This window comes from Pinus tabuliformis, chromosome 9 (genome assembly GCF_031772625.1).
Source record: "Pinus tabuliformis cultivar Carrire ecotype Pingquan chromosome 9, CPIR1, whole genome shotgun sequence".
NCBI classification, from domain to species: domain Eukaryota; kingdom Viridiplantae; phylum Streptophyta; class Pinopsida; order Pinales; family Pinaceae; genus Pinus; species Pinus tabuliformis.
Window position 1 is genome coordinate 967,874,988 of NC_142307.1, and position 15,014 is coordinate 967,890,001.

General features: G+C 35.5%; 1 pseudogene; it reads left to right on the plus strand.

Moving 5' to 3' along the window:
- Positions 1-921: 921 nt before the first annotated feature.
- On the plus strand, positions 922-13,701 carry LOC149151950 (uncharacterized; annotated as a pseudogene).
- Positions 13,702-15,014: the final 1,313 nt, after the last annotated feature.

A 15,014-nucleotide genomic window follows, 5' to 3' on the forward strand; every position in this document is an offset into this window, starting at 1 on the left:
ATAGGTGAATGAAGGAAGTTATGCCATCAATGGTGACAATGAATGCCCTCCTATATTTAGAAATCAGTTCCATGGAAGAAGGGATAAGAGGATTGATGCTCCTTAACTCCCTTCCTCATTCAATTGCGAGCTCAATGGAGTGGGTAGTTTTGAGAAACTTCTAGAGGCATCCAATGGATAAGGAATATTTCAAACCCTCACGGAAATTCACTCAAATTCGCCCAGCACAGGCTAAAGAGGGACCAAGTGCACTGCATAGCACCCTGACAGTGTATGGTTTGCATTGCAGTGCACCCTAATGAAGGTCTACTTGCGATGATCTTCTTAGAGGTAGTTTTTGGATGTTTTCAGTGATGGAACTTCTTGGGAAGTGAGGCATTTTGATGTTTAACTTCTTTAGGGCATGTAACAACTGCATTAGGGGTTGATGGGCCCTAATAGTATCGATCTGTAAGTTGGGGTTGGTGTGCCCAAATGGATATGTAACAGTTTGGGGTTGAGAAGAGTTTTGGAGGCAAATTGTCTCCCTACTACCATGGCAAGGAGGTCCTAGTTATTATGTAAATTTTCACTTATGTTAATGGAGAGAATCCAGGTTCCCGTCCCTTTTTATTTGGAGTAGTTTGTGTAGTGTAGTTTGTTGCTCGTGCACTTTGCTATGCCATATTTATGGAATTATTTCTTTATGTTTTGTTAGTTATCCTGACCAGAGAGTTTCTTCCCAACAAATTTCACTAGCCAAGAAATGCTTGGTTTCCCTCTCCATTTAGGTGGAAACAGCGGTGGAGAGAAGCTTAGGCAAATGAAATCGTGGTTAGATGGAGGTTATGGGCATGGCTAGCTTGTAACTTCAGGAAGGGCACAAAATCATTGACTTCTTGGCTAGTTTTTTTTTGGGTTCCTGGTGGTTGGAAGGAAAGAATGGTTGCATCTCTTTCCGCATGACTGAACTCTTCAACTCAACCTTCTCCACCACCTCAAAGTTCTTCTTCAATGCATGCTCCTCCTCCTCCATCTTCTTTTGCTATGTTGTGTCCTTCACAAGAAAATATAAGGAAAAAAGTCGAAGATGAGATTGGAAATTTGCATTTGAAGAATCAAGTTACAATGGCGAAAGAAGAAATAACTTTAATAATGGTGGTTACATTGCCCAACGCAGAGCCTTATTTGCTACCAGCGGTAACTCAATTATCATCATTATTGGAAAATGTAAGGTCTATTCATGTTTAGATAAATGCTTGTGTTGCTCTTACCGCAATCATGAATACAAGTCTCCATCATTATAAAGTTGTTGCAAAGACACCGCGTCCAATGGAAAGAATTTTGCAATACCTTGAAAATTAGGATGGTGATTGTTGAACTTCAAAATTACCCTCTCCTTGATAGATTTTCTTACCTTTTTCCCTTGCTTTTCCATAAGATTACAGATCCCAATCAATGATAAATGATAGGTTTTGTCTTAAGGAAGGAATTATATGATTGGCATGTTATATTTTTATGTTTTTGATATTTGAATAATTTTTTGCAAATTAGCTACATAACGCAGCCTATTCTGCAGCTAACTATGTATTCCATAGCTACTTCCATGGTCTGGCAGGTTCCAGGTGTCAAATGAAGAATCTGGCCATGGGCACCTCTAGAATCGTCTCCACATGGATTCTATCGTATTCACTCAGCCCAGATCGACAAGGAAGCAAGCTCAAGATCGTAGTCAAAGGTGGAGTCAAATGTATGATACCCAGAAGCAGTGGGACCCTTCATCTGCTTTTTCGTGGTTAATTAATAAATCTAACAGTTCTGTTGCAAGCATTAACGCGGATCAACCACCTCTGTTAATGGTTATGTTGCAAACATCTCACTCGAATTTAAGCCACCTGTAGTTGATCAGATGTTTACACAGTTCTGTTGTAATACGTATGAGCCACCTGTAGCTAATTTTCCTTAAAGACAGTTATGATTATTTCCTTTTAAATACTGGTTGTACAGAACCGAGGGGGGTTCGAAGAATTTTATGTATTAAGTTCAGACTTTCAGCTCTATATTTTGGACTTCATTCTTTTCTATAATATAAGTCGTGTGTTGACCAATGATCGTTTAAGAGAGCATTTTTAATTAGTTAGCAGCTCAACCAAGTTCGTTGTAGAGGGCCCCTGCACTGAAGGAGGTTTTCTTTCCATTTGTTTTCTGTTTAGTTTTAATTTCACTACTTTGCTTTTAGTAGTTTTTCTAACTTAGGTTGATTTATTTTAGTTTTGATCAATAGCATAATGTTAAAACTCAATTGTGTAGTCTTGTTCTTCCGAAACATTTCATGAAAGAAAACAGAGTAAGGTTGAAGTAATAAGAACGCACTGTTGTCTAGCTTACTCACTGTCTTGTTATTTATTTCCTAGGACAAATTTGTCAATCCATTGTGTTAATGAATGTTTTTGAACACCATTTCAAGTTGATACCCATCCTAAACTAAATGGTTAAACATCCACTTCACACAATGGTTGAAATCAATCAGTTACCTTCTACATGTTTCATTTAGTTCTCTAGATCATAAAGTACAAAAAGTTGCTTGTATCCCATCTCAAGAAGGTTATCTTTCAAAATTGAAGGCTAGAGTAACTAGAAGTACTTCAGTTGATTTCATTCTCTGTGTTTATTTCAACATGCATTACAACTTCACCCTTAATTTTAAGAAATAGATTCATGACTTAGGATTAATTATGGGATAGGATAGATGCTCTGTTTTTCCTTTCTTTAAATTAGGTTTTGAATAGCTTCGGCTCTTGGTTCACCTTTAGGAAGTTAGATTAACTTAGAAACATTTTTCTTCTTTTAAAAAAAGAATCCATTAGATTCACTTAAGTTTCTCATGGTTCAAATTGTACATCATTAGGAATCAAAGAACAGAAATCCCCAAAACAATATAAAATACAAAACAACGAAGTAAGAAAGGTTAACTAAGCACACATAGTGCACTACACTTCAACAGCGTACAAACCTCAGTTGATAATTTATGCAAGCAATTTAGGACACTAAATTGACTAAACATTTTGGAGCTGTTGCCGGGGAAGTGTAATTAGGTAACCTTATCTCTTACATTAAAAAAAAAATTGATATGCGTAGAGAAAGAGACTCTAGGGGTAGATTTATAGCTAGAGGCAGGATTTCAATTCCTACAACACCACCTACTCCATCAAGACTAATAAGAGATACACCTCCATCTCAAGTTCATACTCCTAGCCATAGACCTCCTAAAGTCTTAAGGTCAGAAATTCAATGAAGAGGATCTCCTACTTCATCTACTGAGACGGTCCTAGAGGAGGAGAATTGTGGATCTCCAACAGAAGGAGCAGCCTTTTTCACCTCCACAGGGGAACATATTTTAGTTGAATAATTAAGAATACCCAATGAAGTAGAAGAAGTAGAACCTCTCTACCACATACCATTGATAGAGGAACCAGAGGAAGAGAAATTAACCTTGCAGGTTGAATCTTATATTGACTCTGAAGAAACTATAATGGTAGAAGAAGGAGAGGATGGAGAATTTACACTATTTGGAGGAGGAAGAGGTAGAGGAAATAATGGAGAAGGTAGAGGAAATGATGGAGAAGGCAGAGGAAATAATGGAGGAGGTAGAGGAAATAGGGAAGTTGATAATTCTTTTGGATTCCCTATAGTTGATGAACAAACAAATGCCACAATGAAAAATATCTCACCTTATGTCCTCCCAAATTTCCATGGGTTAAAAAGTGAAGATCCTGAAACATTTTTATTTGAATCTGAAGTCTTGTGCAGAACTTATGATTATTTAAAAGACTCAAAAACTTAAGTTGTTTCCTTCAACGTTGAAAGGAGCTGCTTTAAAGTGGTTCATGGGGTTGGTCACTTAGTCCATTAGAACATGGAATGACATGAAGAAAGTGTTTTTGGATAGGTGTTTGGATTATTGCATGCCTATCAATCACAAGGATGAAGTGTTCAAAATGATGCAAAGAGAGGATGAAAATTTAGAGGATTTAATCGAGAGATTCAACTACAATTTAAAAAGAGCAAAGATGGATAACTTAGGTGAAGATACCTTAAAAGATCTTCTATTAAAAGTCATTAGAGATGAGTGGATAAATATCCTTAACATGATGGGGAAGGGAAATATTTCTCAACTCCCATTAAGTGACATAGGGGAATTATGTGTTCATCTCTCAAGAGGAAAATCCAAAACTGGGAAAGGTCCAAGAGATCCTTCTCTTGTTAGAGTGAATAAATCTACAACTAGATCAATGAGTAGGGCATAAATTGGAAACATGCTTGATGAATTTAAAATAGATATCCTAGGGAGCCTTAGTGAACAAATAGACACCCTTAAGTTACAAAACAAGCAGAAAACCGAGACTGATGCTCTAGCTATTTTCTGTCCCAGATGCAGAAAGAAGCACGCTTTAAGAGAATGCGCTTTAGATGCAAAAGTCATATAGACTTGTGTGATTTGTTCAAAAAACCATGAGACCAGAAGTTGTCCTTCAATCCTTGGTCTTAAGGCTGTTTTTCAAGAAGAAAAAATTTCAAATCCAACAGAGTCTCTTTGCTTTGTCTCTAGAAGACCTTGGCAAGGGCAGAAAAATTAGAGTTTTAACAACCAAATGTATATGCAGCCCCCTCCAAATTGGAATTCTTAGCAGCAAACTTGGCCTCAATCTCAACCTTGGGCTCAAGGAATACAAAATCCTTATGGAGGATTCTCTCAATACTATCAATATCCTCCATCATATTAGAATTATCCTCCCCCACAAATTTTGCAACAAAATCAGCAGCCACAACTTCAAAATCAGAATCCTCAACTTTCACTACCATTCCCAAAACAAATTCCACAAAAAATCCAACAACCTCAACTTCAAAACCAAAATCCTCAACTCTTACTACCATTTCAACAGAGACCAAATCATCTACCTGCCCAACCATTACCAAACTCCAACAATAAAAATCCTCAGAATACCTACATGGTAGAAGGACAACAACTTCCAACTTATATGATCACTCCTCTAGATCTCAATGATGTTCAACTAAGATCTGGTAGGATATTAGAAAAAGAAAAGCCTTCTGTAATTATTCAGGAACAAGACAATTCTGAGGAAGATTCTCTATAGCCCAATAAAAGTTTTGAAGGAACATCTCTCCAAAACCAAAATACTGAAAATGAAAAACAGAAAGAACCAATAAACTCAACTCCTATCATTGAGCAACCAGTGTCTACTTCTGCACCTCCTTTTCCCGAAAGATTACAAGTTGATAGAGGGCTAGAAAAGCAGATTATGTTGCCTAATTATGATTTTCTAGATGAATTGAAAAATGTCTGTATCAAAATCTCTTTGTTACAAGCTGTTAAGGAGATTCCAATTATAGCTAAAACAATAAAGGAGTTGAGCATAAAGAAACCAAGAAGGAAACAAAATAAATAAAAAGAATTCAACTGGTAGGAAAAATAGCAGACATAATGATGGGAAAAATTGCCATACAAAAATATGTAGATCCAGGAAGTCCAATTGTAAAAACACATATCAATGGAGTTGAAATTCTCAATACGTTGATTGATTTAGGAGCAGCAATAAATATTATGAGAAAACAAACCATGGAACAACTCAAGCTTCCTAATCTTCTTTACACACCTACATTACTGCAATTAGTAGATAGATTTGTAATCAAACCAGATGGTGTGTTAGAAGATATTTCAGTGTCATTAGACTCTTGGGAGTACCCTGTTGATTTTATGATCCTAACCCCAAAGAGAAATCTAGGGAGACATCCACTTATGCTAGGAAGACCTTGGCTGGCCACTGCTGATGCATTCATTAACTATAGATCTAGTGATATGTATATTTCTGATGGTAATTCAACTAAGAAATTCACTCTATATCCTCCAGCAAGAACAATCACATAAATAGATGACAAAGAATGGATTGATGATGAAAATGACATTCAACCTCTCTTTACTATTTCAGACATTAGTGAAGATAGTCAAATCTTGAATACAATGGAAAATTTTGAATCATCTCCAAAATATGAACATGATCAATTTCTAGAAAAATCCAATATTGAATGTCATCTAGGCAGATGTCTCTTTATTCTATGGAAGAATTTGGTAGCTCTACAGTTGAAATCTTTCCAGGGAGAACATTGAACATAAACAATAACTTGGAGAAATTACAACGGGAAAAGCTAATCAAAACATTACAACAACATTTTGTTGAATATGCATGGGAATATATTGACATGAAAGGAATTAGTCCTAAGACTTGTATACATCACATCTACATTGAGGAAAATTGTAAACCTATCAGACAACCTCAAAGAAGAATGAATCCAAATCTTAGGGAAATTGTGAAAGAAGTGTTGCAAAAACTGTTGAATGTAAACTTCATTTACCCAATTTCAGACAGCCAATGGGTTCCCCTCTAGTGATTGTGCCCAAAAAGAATGGTAAATGGAGGGTATGCATTGATTATCGAGAATTGAATAAAGCTACCATTAAAGATCATTTTCCTTTTCCCTTTATAGATCAAGTGTTAGATACATTAGCAAGTAAGAAGTATTTCTCATTCTTGGATGGTTTTAGTGATTATAAACAAATTCAGGTGGCACCTGAAGATCAAGATAAAACCACATTTACTTGTCCATGGGGAACCTATGCCTACCGAGTACTTACTTTTGGATTGTGTAATGCACCTGCAACATTCCAAAGAGTAGTACTGGGAATTTTTTTCTGATCTAATACATGATTGTGTAGAGGTATATATGGATGATTTTACAGTCTATGGGAATACATTTGAAGAAGCTTTAGAAAAATTGGAAAAGGTTCTTAAAAGATGTAAGGAAGCAAACCTTTCACTAAGCTATGAAAAATGTTTTATGATGTTTACAGAAGGGATTGTTTTAAGACATCACATTTCAGGAGATGGAATTAAAGTTGATAAATCTAAAGTTGAAGTCATCTCTAAATTATCAATTCCAAATTGTCAAAAGGATGTTAGAAGTTTTCTAGGATTTACAGGATACTATAGAAAATTTATAGGAAATTTCACTAAAATAGCATCCCCACTCTTCAAATTACTCTCCAAGGATTGTGAATTCAGTTGGAATCCTGATTTCCAGTTAGCATTTGAGACTTTAAAAGAATTTTTTTTTGAATCACCCTTCTTGAGAGGTCCAAATTGGAAACTACCTTTTCACATTTCAACAGATGCTTCAGATACAACTCTGGGAGCTGTATTAGGACAAAAAGATTTGATTCCCTATGCCATCTACTATTCAAGTAAGAATTTGACTCCCACCGTGTTAAATTATACTGTAACTGAAAAGGAATTTTTAACTGTTGTTCATGCTATCAATAAGTTCAGACATTACACAACGGGCTATGAAACCTTTGTTCATACAAACCACTCTGAAATTAGATGCTTAATGAATAAACCTATTACTGATGGCAGAGTTACAAGATGGCTATTACTCTTGCAAGAGTTCAACATTACTGTGCTAGATAGGCCTGGAAAACAAAACACAGTTGCTGATTTCTTGTCCAGAATTCAAAATATCAAAGATGACCCTCTGGTTGAAGATAAGTTTCCAGATGAATATCTTTTTGCAGTGACTACTCAGACCCCTTGGTTTACAGATATTGCCAATTACTTAGTCACAGGGAAATTGCCTTTACATTTGTTCCTAGAGAGAAAAGAAAAATCATTCAAATAAGTTCAAGATACTCATGGATCACTAATGAATTGTATAAAACAAGTCCATATCTCATGATTAGAATATGAGTTAGGGAAGATGAAATGCCTGAGATTCTTAAGGCATGTCATGATGACTGTGTGGTGGACATTGCTAACAAGAGGACAGCCTATAAAATCCCTTATTCAGGATATTATTGGCCATCCATCTTCAAAGATGCCAAAGAATATGTCAAGAGGCGTGATAGTTGCCAAAGGGCAGGAAAATCTGCTTCTTCAAATGAAATTCCACTACAAATTCAAGTACTCATTGAACCTTTTGAAAAATGGGCCTTGGATTTTGTTGGTCCAATTAATCCCCCATCAAAGCAAAAGAAGTATATATTGGTATGCAATGATTATGTCACTAAATGGGTAGAGCCTAAAGCATTACCTTTTGCTAATGAAAAATATGTAGTTAATTTTCTTTTTGAGGACATCTTCACTCGTTTTGGTGTTCCAAGAGAAATAGTGACAGATCAAGGATCTCAATTTACATCTAAAATGGTGGAAAGACTTGTAGAAGAATACAAGATAAAACATAGGAAGTCTACTCCTTACCATCCACAAGAAAACGATCAATTTGAATCTACCAATAAGGTGATAGAAGGAATTCTCACTAAGACTGTACATCTACATAGAAGAGATTGGGCAGAAAGGCTTCGTGAAGCCTTATGGGCCTACAGAACTACATGGAGGAACACAACAGGACATACTCCCTATGAGATTTTTTATGGGAAGCAAGTCCTGTTCCCTATAGAGTTTCAAATCAAAACCTTCAAGATGGTAGTCCAATTGGGACTGGATTTATCAGAAGCATAGAAACATAGATTAGAGCAACTCAATGAGCTTGATGAAATCAGGCAAGATGTAGTTCAAAGAACCAATATAGTCCAATAATAAAGGGCTAAATGGCATGATAAATATATCAAGGAGAAGAAGTTTCAAGCAGGAGATTGGGCACTTTGTTCGATTCAAAATTTAAAGATTTTCAAGGGAAGTCTTAGACTCATTGGCTTGGGCCATATGAGATTGAAGAAGTCTTTAACAATGGAGCAGTGAGAATAAGGACAATAGATGAGAAAAAGGTACCTCTTCTTGTGAATGGTCATCGGTTGAAAATATATCAGAAGCCAATTTCAAGGGAGGATTTTATTAAGATTTTCCATAATAACTCTGAAATGAAGCTAGTGAAGAATAATTCTTCTTCTCCACTAACTTAGTCTTTATTTTTTGTGAAAAAAAAAATTATAAAAAAAATATAATAAATTGTATAATTTTGAAAACCAATCATTGATTGGCATACTTATACAGAAAATACAGGGTGAAAATCAGAGATTTCTGACATCCTATATTTTTTATTTCCTTTCTGTAATAAGTTGTGACAAAAAGCTACGTTCATTTGCAGTTCATAATCTGCAAATTCATAGTTGCATTCCATCTCATTCTCTTTTCATTTTATTTTACAGTTCCATTTCATCTCATTATCATATTTCACTTACATTTTTTTTTACAGTTTTTCTCCATCTCACCCTATTTTCCATTTTATTTTACATTTCATTCCATTTCACTGTCATAACCCAATTCCATTTCATTTTTACACTCATATTACATAGCCATACTTCACTTTTCCTCCTTTTCATATTCTGCAGCTGATTCCATTCTGTAGCTAATTTGATTCTATAGCTACAACTTATTTATCAGCTCTGGCATAATTGTACAACTCACAAATAAATCATGAATGCAGGAAATTGGAGAATCCAGTTTTGGAGACCAAACATGCTAAAAGGTACCTACGGATCAACACCAAAAGAATCATCAAATAGAAAGGTTAAGTTCTAAAGGTAAAATGCAAAATTTATTTCAAACAACAAGTTAAAAACATAAGGCATCTATAATATGGATAATCGTATGTCTCCTTAACAAATCATCATTTGATTTGATTTCCATCTATATCGTACTGCATATCCGCCACATCCTCCATACTCTGTGCCTAACGGTCCATAATAACTTCATCATACCACATCTCCACCACATCCTCCATACTTTGTACCTAACGGTCCATAATAACTCCATCAATGATTGTTAACGGTCATGGTTACGATGTGACCAACATGTCAACGTCTCTCCAAACCCTCACCATCTACTTATTTCACACAAACCCGTAGTTATTTTTCACCATACTCGCAGTGAATCCATTTCATAGACCAGGAGAGTAATTCTGAAGGTTAAGAAATTTTGCGAAACAGAAGACATCGGATTCATTGTTAGGTCAGAGCCAATAGGAGCAAAATATATGGAAGGATATCCACAACTCAAGGAAATGTTGCAGAAGGCTGGATGGCTCAAATTCATTGAAAAATTTGACGGTTTTCATAAAGAGATCACAAAATCTTTTGCGAGATTTTTTGATGGTACAAAAGTAGAAATTGGGGACATTAAGTTTGTAGTAACAGAATCCTTCATAACAAAGGCTACAGAACTTCCAAGACATGGTGAAAGATGGTTCAAAAATAAAGAATTCCAAAATGAATCATGGAAAGTAATCCTCAGGAACACAGGTATGGATGTCTCTGTGTTTAGAAAAGGAATTCCTATTTCAGCTCTTAAATGTAAATGGAGAAGCATGCTTTTGATATTACAGAAATTTATTACCTGTGAGGGAAGATTCAGGTGCATGTATGTCTACCATATACGTTTATTGATGAATTTTCTAGAAAATGGAGAAATCAATCTTCCTTTCTTCCTGCTAAACAGTTTGAGACGAATGGCTTCAAATGTGCAGAAGAGAATAGAATTCATAGACACAACCATGTACCATCGTGGGTTGGTAAAGATACTGATTGAGTTTCATTTGAAAAGCATAGGAGATACCTGGGAAAATTTCCTGATAAGAAACCATTTCCAAGAGGCACCAGAGTCACCTGAAGAAGGTAATGTCATAAGGAGTAGGAGAAAGAAGACCTGTATAACCATTAAAGCAAACCTGAGTCCTCAACACAGAAAAATGATGAAGAGCTAATCTCTGAAAAACTGACAGAGATCAAGAAGGAAATCAAGCAAAAAGGGAAGATGAAAAAGAAAGTTGGTGAAACTAGTAGAAACAAACCTGAATCTTCATTACAAAAAGATGATGAAAAATTAATCTCTGAAGAATTGACAGAGATTAGGAAGCAAATCAAGAGAAAAGAAAATATAAGAAAGGAGAAAAAGGGTACAAAGGAGGAGAATGTAAGTCCTCTACGACTTCAAATGAGCTCTAGACTTCGAGGTATGGTAAAGAAGACATCATCAGAGGGGACAGAGTTCATAAATTTAGAAGAAGAAACCCTAGTACCATCTCCTGATAATGTTTCCTCTACACACAGTCCTCAAAATTCTCCTGAACATTATTTCAAAGGCAGCCCCAGCAGAAGATCTCCAGGCATAGACCCAGTGCAGTGACAAATATATGACTATATAGAATCACTGGAGAAGAAAAATGCCTCAATGGATCCAAAGCCTTCTGTCAATCCACAAGAACCTCTAATTGGTGCTCTCAAACAGGAAATTCATGAATTAGAGATATTGAATAGACATATCATACAGGAGAATGAAACCTTGAAGGAACAAAATAAACTGGACAAAGAAATTCATGACAATACTATTCTGCATTTAGGACTGTGGTACAAGAAGAACAGAAAATTGAAAAGGAAGAATAAGATTTTGAACAGAACAATCATCAATCTCAAGTACAAGCTTCTTATGAAAAAGCCCAGGATGACAGTCACCTCAAGGAAGAACAAAAGAAGAAAATTAGATGTGCTAGCAGAGGTGTTTGAGCAAATGCAATAGGAAAAAGGAATTCATATTTTTGACAAATTGCATGAGGACATGCAATGATTTTGCAGTGGGGGTATGTTGAACCTCAGAATTACCCTCTCCTTGACAGCTTTTCTTACCTTTTTCCCTTGCTTTTCCATAAAATTACAGATCCCAATCAATGATAAATGATAGGTTTTGTCTTAAGGAAGTCACTAAATGATTGACATGTATATATATATATATATATATATATATATATATATATTTTTTATATATTTTTGCTATTTTAATAATTTTTTTCAAATTATCTACAGAACGCAGCCTATTCTGCAGCTAATTGTGTATTCTATAGCTACTTCCATGGTCTGGCAGGTTCCAGGTGTCAAATGAAGAATCCGACCACATGGGCATCTCTAGAATCATCTCCACACGGATTCTATCTTATTCACTCAGCCCAGATCGACAAGGAAGCAAGCTCAAGATCATAGTCAAAGATGGAGTCAAATGTATGATACCCGGAAGCAGTAGGACTCTTCATTTGCTTTTTTGTGGTTAATCAATAAATCTAACAGTTATGTTGCAAGCATTAACTCGGATCAACCACCTATGTTAACAGTTCTGTTGCAAACATCTCGCTCGAATTTAAGCCACCTATAGCTGATCAAACGTTTACACAGTTCTGTTGTAATACGTATGAGCCACCTGTAGCTAATTTTCCTCAAAGACAATTATGATTATTTCCTTTTAAATATTGGTTGTACAGAACCAAGGGGGGTTCGGAGAATTTTATGTATTAAGTTCAAACTTTCAGCTCTGTATTTTGGATTTCGTTCTTTTCTATAATATAAGTCGTGTGTTGACCAATGATCGTTTAAGAGAGCATTTTTGATTAGTTAGTAGCTCAACCAAGTCAGTTGCAAAGGGCCCCTACACTAAAGGAGGTTTTCTTTCCATTCATTTTCTGTTTAGTTTTAATTTCACTACTTTGCTTTTAGTAGTTTTTCTAACTTAGGTTGATTTATTTTAGTTTTGATCAATAGCATAATGTTAAAAATCAATTGTGCAGTGTTGTTCTTCCGAAACATTTCATGAAAGAAAACAGAGTAAGGTTGAAGTAATAAGAACGCACTGTTGTCTAGCTTACTCACTGTCTTGTTATTTATTTCCTAGGACAAATTTGTCAATCCATTGTGTTAATGAATGTTTTTGAACACCATTTCAAGTTGATACCCATCCTAAACTAAATGGTTAAACATCCACTTCACACAATGGTTGAAATCAATCAGTTACCTTCTGCATGTTTCATTTAGTTGTCTATATCATAAAGTACAGAAAGTTGCTTGTATCCCATCTCAAGAAGGTTATCTTTCAAAATTGAAGGCTAGAGTAACTAGAAGTACTTCAGTTGATTTCATTCTCTGTATTTATTTCAACATGCATTACAACTTCACCCTTAATTTTAAGAAATAGATTCATGACTTAGGATTAATGATGAGATAGGATAGATGCTCTGTTTTTCCTTTCTTTAAATTAGGTTTTGACTAGCTTCAACTCTTGGTTCACCTTTAGGAAGTTAGATTAACTTAGGAACATTTTTCTTCTTTAAAAAAAAAAAATCCATTAGATTCACTTAAGTTTCTCATAGTTCAGATTGTACATCATTAGGAATCAAAGAACAGAAACCCCCAAAACAATATAAAATACAAAACAACGAAGTAAGAAAGGTTAACTAAGCACATATAGTGCACTACACTTCATCAGCTTACAAACCTCGATTGATAATTTATGCAAGCAATTTAGGACACTAAATTGACTAAACAGAGATAAAGGGCTTCACATTAATGTTGTAGTTGTAGTAATTGTTTTGGCACAACATGGTGAGGGATAGTGGGTTATAAAAGCAACATAAGTTGATGTGAAGCTTCTTTCTTTACTAGAGTGCGCAGATGATGCAAAGTTAGAGGAAGAGATAATTGACGCATTATGTACCCTCATTGTTCACCAAGAAATGAGGTCTCATTTTGTAATGAAGGTTGTTGTTTCGAGACTGACAGCGAAGTTGAGGATGGACTTTTCAGAAATGTGCATTGGGATGTTGTTAAACCTTGGCATGCGTAAGTGGGGGGTTGTAAACGTGTATAGTGCATAGAGTGAGATTGCATTGTCAGGCCTCTATTTTGTCCGGTTTTATACCACTTTTTGCTCTGAAATACCTCATGCTTTAGTTTAGTTACTATTGTCCTTTTGTGCATTATAAAGTGAATATTTACTATTTGGCATGTTTCCCTAGTTTTAACAAAATTTAACATTAAAATCATCATTAACTATAATTTGTGTGTTTACAGGTCTAAAATCCTAGTCAATTATGTTTTTGTTCATGTGCCAACGAGCCTTGATCTTGTACTCACCTTCCTATAGCATGCATCGAGTTCCTGCACTAGTTTTTTGTGTTTGCAGGTCTAAAATCCTGGTCAATTATCTTTTTATGCATGTGCCAACGAGTCTTGATCTTGCACTCACCTTCCTATACCATGCATCGAGTTCCTACACCAGTTTTTGGATTCCTGCACTAAATTTAAAAGGTTGAGATGGCCAACTAGCGAGTTAAATATCTGATTTCTTTGTTCAAAACTAAGACTTTACAGCCAAATTGTTAGGGCACTTCTGGAACCAGTTTCTTTTGTCCAAGATCGAAATCTGGTTAATCCATTGAGGGAAAATGGTTGAGATACTATCACATCCAACTTCTTTTGTTTGGAATCATGACTCTATCGAATCTATTTTTGGTAAACAAGTGGATTTGATTCGACTGTTCATTTGTAATAGACCGGCCTGTTAGAGCCATTTCTGTGTATTAAATCATATATAAAGTTGAGCTCTAGCTTTGAGCTCGGGGGGGGGGGGGGGTGTGAATATTACTGGGAGTGATTATTACTCATCCTTTTGTTGGTTTAGCTCAGGAGGGTCAACCCCTCTTCTAAGAGTTGGACTCTTCCTCTCCTCGATGTAATAAAGATGGTTTTAGTCAATAGAAATGCTTCAATACCAAGTTTTTATCCTTGTTCTTTATATGCATGAATGGTTATCTCTCTTATGTGACTTAAGTATTCAAGAAATGGTGCGAGCTGGTCTAGTTGGGTGCACCAGTCCAGCTTGACATCCCTTTGGTATGTCATCTACAGATTTGTTATTGGTGTGCTTTATATTTTAGTTGTTGTGTGTGGATAGCAAGATTGTCGTGGTGGATTGATATAAATATTTGTAAATATATTTCTCACTACTTTGATTTTCTTTTCATGATGTTCTCATGAGTTAATTTCTCATATTTTAAGAACCTAGAGCGATAGTGCAAGGTTTGTTCTACATGCTTGATTTTCTTTTAACTATATGACCTGGGTGATATAATATGATATCTGTGCCTTGTTTAATAATTGATCGAGTAGGGTTTCAACTTGGTGGGCT